The 5629-nt window shown below is 44.6% G+C and overlaps 1 long non-coding RNA gene across 1 annotated transcript in view; it reads right to left on the reverse strand.

Moving 5' to 3' along the window:
- Window positions 1-962, reverse strand: part of LOC116088680 — a 19035-nt gene extending 18073 nt beyond the window's left edge. Inside the window, exon 1 of the long non-coding RNA XR_004117973.1 lies at window positions 869-962. This is a non-coding gene — a long non-coding RNA (uncharacterized LOC116088680). The remainder of the gene's footprint in view (window positions 1-868) is intronic.
- Between the last annotated feature and the right edge of the window lie 4667 nt (window positions 963-5629).

Here is a 5629-nt window from a genome sequence, read left to right on the forward strand (position 1 = left end):
GATTTGAACTCATGACCTTCAGAAGAGCAGTCTATGCTCTTACCCGCTGAGCCATCTCACCAGCCTCCAAACTGGTTTTAAATAAATAAGTAAATACATATAATCCGTAAGTATCTGACACTTTAACTATTTTTCATTTAAAAAAAATATAACTAAGTACAGCTGGACGTGATGGTGAACTTAACTCTACAGAGAGAGTTCCAGGACAGCCAGGGATGCACAGAGAAATCCTGTCTTGAAAACAACAACAGCACAACACAGCACAACACAGCAAAGAAGCGTGATAGCACAGATGAGGGTGTTTGTTTGTTGGTGACATGGGCTCACACCTAAGGCTTGCACATGCTAGGGTGTCACTAAGTCGTGTGGCTGGCTCTGGAGTCTCTCTGTATGACAGGCAGCCCTTGAACTTTCCATTCTGCCTCAGCCTTCCACAGCAAAGCATATTTTAACCTTTCAAATTGAAGGGCATGTTTTGACCCGCCCTATTTCTGACTCTGCTTACTCATCCCTCCTCAGGCAACCTGGTGCTCCCGGGAAGCCCCACTACGTGGTAGATGCAGATCTAGACCTCATACCTGAGCCCAAGGCTCAAATAACCTTCCCAACTCAGCCTCTCGGGAGGTGGAACTACAGGAACTGCCCCTCACCCAAGCATGGTTTAAATTATGTCACTTCCTGTTGATAAGGATGTGGAGTAGCTGATCCTCTCAACGACGGTGATAAGCTAAAATAACAGCAATAAGAAAGATTTCTGAAGGCGAACGTGGTAATAGTTATTAAAAAGCCTGTGATGGGCATCGAGTTTCCCAGGAGTCAATGAGTAGCCTCTGGCCACACTTGAATAACCGTGTGTCCAATCCCTCACCTGCTAGATCCATCTCTACTTCAGCAAGGAAGCATGGCGCCCTCAGGCTTCTCCATTCTGCCTTCTGGCTTGTCCTTCACTGTGGCCAGAGAAGCTTCTCTGCCTTCAGGGGTGTATGTGGTATGAGTGAACACACACACACACACACACACACACACACACACACACGCACGCACACACGCACGCACGCACGCACGCACGCACGCACGCACGCACACACGCACGCATCTAGAGTAGGGTAGTCAGTCTCCTGTTACATTTCTTGAGCGAATGACATTCATAGATTTCAACTGTGTTAGGTAACCCGTTCTCAAGCTCCAGAGAGAGTAGCACGGGCATCCTGGCAGAGGGAAGGGCATCCAGCAAGCACCAGAGAGTGGGAGGATGGGGGGTCACAACAACCCAGACAACGAGGAGACATCTTACAGAGCAAAGGACCAAGATATTGACCCAAGTTCTTTGCCCTTGGAGCTATTGACATTTTTAGACGGAATGATTCTTTGCTCTGTGGACTGTCCTGCACATTATGGGATGCTCAGCAATGTCCTTGGCCTCTGCCTATGAGAAGCAAGTAATTCATACTACACCCTAGCTGAGACAACGGAAATGTCTATTGCCAAGTGTCTCTTTGGGGGAGATTAAAAAATAGCCCCAAGATGGAACACACACACACACACACACACAGAGGAGGGGTGGAGGAGAGGGGGAGGGGGCAGGAGAGGGAAGAGGGAGACAGAGAGAGGGAGGGAGAGGGGGAGGGAGAGGGAGAGGGAGAGGGAGAGGGAGAGAGTATAGACCCAATTCTACTAAAAACAAACTGCAAACACAGGCTGATGGGGAGAGAAAGAGTTAAAAATATTGGAGAGGGCTGAGGAGGTGGCTCTGGGGAGAGTGCTTTCTTAGCATGCAAGGAGGTCCAGAGTTCTATCCGGAGCACCACATAAAACCCAGAGTTGTGGCACATGTCTGCCATCCTAACATTCAAGTGGTAGAGAAGCAAGAAGATCAAAAGTTCAAGGTCTAGGTTGGAAAGATAACTCAGTGGTTAAGAACACCAGAGGAAGGAGGTTCAATTCCCAGCACCTTCATCGTGGCTCCCAGCATCTGTAACTGCAGTCCCAGGGGATACAACGCCCTTCTTTGGACTTTTCAGGCACAAACATACACAGGAAAAACACCCATATACCCCATATATATAAAATAGTAAACATTCTTAAAATGTTTTGAGTTCGTGGTCATTCTATGCTATTTAGTAAGTTTGAAGACAGCTTGGTCCCATGAAACTCTCTCTCTGTCTCTCTCTCTGTCTCTCTCTGTCTCTCTCTCTCTCTGTCTCTCTCTCTGTCTCTGTCTCTCTCTCTCTCTGTCTCTCTCTCTCTCTGTGTCTCTCTCTCTTATTTTATCTGGAAAATAATGAGGTATTATAAAAGTGCTATTATGGGTTTTATTATAATTGCTATTTTTTTCCTTTATACTTTCTCATACTTTTTTTGACCTATTATGTCAAATCGTTGGATCACAAAACCACTTCTCCCCTCTCAGCCTTTCAAACCCCAGGTGCATGGCTGTTTTGGGAGGACCCCTGTCTAACACTCCTCCCTGTTCCCAGGACTATGTCTCTATTCCCAGAGAGGATGCTGGTTTTCTTTGGCATTTGTCAGAATTTTGTGTCAGAATGTATCTTTGCCCAAAATTAATTGACACATGAGTAGAAATAGCTGTTTCTTTCATCTGAGAGGGGCATCCAGCTAAATGGCTTGCCTGTTGAGAGCCATTTGGGGGGAGATAATTGCCTTAGAACGTTTTCCAGTCGTTTCCTTGATTATAGGCCATTATGGATTTCTACTTCTTCTCTAGCCCATTTTGGCCATTTACACTTTTCTGGGAAAAAAAAACCCACTCATTTTACAATGTTTATATTTACTAGAAAGGATTGTATGTAAAAAGACTGTATAATTTGCAGCATCTGCCATACCCGTGGTTTAAAACCATTCTCCTTGTATCTACATTTTCTCTTGTTATTAATTATATTTTCTAAAGATTATCTTTTTGTTGATTCTTTCAAAAGTATCCCCATCTTCAATATACTTATGAGTTCTTCCAGTTTTCCATTGTTTCTTATCTGTTTTGCTTTTTTTTTTTTTTTTTTTTTTTTTTCATCATTAGAACAAAATAGGAGAGGTAGGCTAACTTAATAAAGAAAGACTTAGCAAGTTCATTTTCTTGGAGGATAATGGGCAAGGTGCTGATATTACTCATGGTGAGGGCTTTCTGGGCACCTCCATATCTTGTAAAGCCCAAAGCCAGAGAGGCAGAGGAGAGCCAGGCTCAGGCTTCCCTGAGAGCCTTCTTATGAGAAAGGACGAGGATCCCAAAAGGAACATCTAAATTCCTCCAAGCAATCTCCCCAGTTAGGACCTAAATACCTTCCACCAGGCCCCACCTCCTAAAAGTCCTACCACACACCGTCCTCCCCTTCCCCCCTACATTGTCACATTGAGAACCAGACTCCCAGCATATGAACCTTTAAGCTACAGCTACACTGTATCAACCACAGTCCTGCAGACTGCAAGGCTATCATCCATGGCATCTTCAGACATACAAGGTTTTCAAGTGTCTATCACGAGTTCCCATGAACTTGGAAAGTCCCCCAGCACTTTATCTTCTCAGCATTTCCAAAGTACTGCTGCTTTGGTCGTTTCAGCATCTCTAGCCATTAATACTTCTGCATTAGTCAGGATTATGTAGAGGAACAGGTCTGGTATAGATATGTATATCAATTTTTTATATGTATATATAATATATAATAGGGAAGAAACATATAATATATGTTAATTTTCATATATCAGTATATATCAATATATATTCATATATCAGTATATATCAGTATATATACATATATATACACACACACACACACACATATATATATATATATATATATATATATATGATTTATTAGATGATTCAGTGAGTCCAACAATGGCTATCTACTAGTCTGAGAATCCAGCTGTTGTTCAGTCCACAAGGCTCTCTGTCTCAGCTGGTCTTCAGTATAAGACAGAATCCCAAAGAAGTAGGCTCTAATGCCAGTGAAGGAATGGACTTGCCAGCTAGAGCGAGGGCACACAGGGAACGTTTTCGTCATCAATGTCCTTTAGAGAGAGACTGACAAAAGAAGATATGGTCCAGATTAAAGGTAGATTTTTCTGCTTCAAAACATCAGGATTTAAAGAGGGTCTTCCCACTTCCTATGACTTAATTAAAACAATTAAATCCCCCAGGCATAGCCAGCCCCTTGGGTTCTAGTTAATCTCGGCTGCGGTCAAGTTGACAACCAAGACCAACCATCACAACTTCCTCTTCACAGTTCTTCCCAACTGCAGTGTATGACTTTTCAAGACAGAGTTTCCGCCCCCACCACCCCCTAATCTTTTAGGGTTTTGATCACATCTGCTTTACTTTGAGAGAGAGAGCTGGCAATTTTATACTCTTCCTTCCAAGAATGTGGCATTTCTCCACTCACTTGCGTTATAAGCCCTTGGTGGAATTTTGTGGTTTAAAACATTTGGCTTATAAAGTTCTGGGGATCTAAGGAGCTGGCTCAGTGGCTAAGAGTGCTTGCTGTGAAGTACGAGGACCTGAGTTCAGATCCCCAGAACACATGTAAAATGCTGCCTGTGTTTGTAAACCCAGCATTTGGATGGAGGAGGGGACAGAGGCAGTGACTCCCGTGGAACTCACTAGCCAGCCAGCGTCAGGCTTAGTGAGAGATTCCATCTTAAAGGAACAGGGACAAGCAATAGTGGAAGGCATCAGCTATTGGCCCACACTCTGCACACACTCAAACTGTATACCCCATATGCACACGAGCGCGCGCACGCACACACACACACACACACACACACACACACCATACACACAATTTACTTAATAAAATAAAATAAAATAAAATAAATTCTAAGAAACATTACGTTATAGTAACCACTGCAAAGGGAATGAACTGTTTGCCTGCGGCTTTTCCAGCTTTCTGGTACTGAAGGTATGTGTCAGAGCAGCGGTGTCAGTGTGACTGTCCCCTGCCACTGCTGTAAGCCAGTCTTCTGGTGAGCTTAAGAAGCTATGTGAGGGGCTGGCAAGATGGCTCAGCGGGTAAGAGCACTGACTGTTTTTCCGAAGGTCCTGAGTTCGGATCCCAGCAACCACATGGCGGCTCACAACCACCTGTAATAAGATCGGACGCCCTCTTCTGGTGCGTCTGAAGACAGCTACAGTGAATTAAGCCAGAGCGAGCGGGAGGCCAGAGCAAGCTAGCAAGCCAGCATTCGAGCGGGTGTGGCCAGAGCTCAATTCCCAGCAGCCACAAGAGACCAGAGGCAAATGAAAAGTTAGAGCTGCCTAGTTTTCATCCAGGGACTGAAAACTTGCCCAGAACACAGTCATCTGTCAATAAATTGACTGCTACATGTCACAAAGTAAGAGGTTCCTAAGAAAGTGTTCCACAGTGACTTGTCCAGGTGTTGACTAACAACTGGGGCCAGAATGCCTGTGATGGCGTTTCTGTGGTAGCTTCAACCCAAACCTCCCCCTGTTCTGGAATCTAGAAACAAATCGTGGAACACACTAGAAGAGTACACGATGAGAATGACCTGGCTTACAATCCCCACCTGGGGAAAGCCTTCCACAAAGCCTAGGGTTCAGGATCCAAATGCGTGCACGAAAGTCACGTGCCACGGAATTCATGTGCTGAAGTGTGTGTGT

Source organism: Mastomys coucha, unplaced genomic scaffold, assembly GCF_008632895.1.
Source record: "Mastomys coucha isolate ucsf_1 unplaced genomic scaffold, UCSF_Mcou_1 pScaffold14, whole genome shotgun sequence".
In the NCBI taxonomy this organism is placed as follows: Eukaryota; Metazoa; Chordata; class Mammalia; order Rodentia; family Muridae; genus Mastomys; species Mastomys coucha.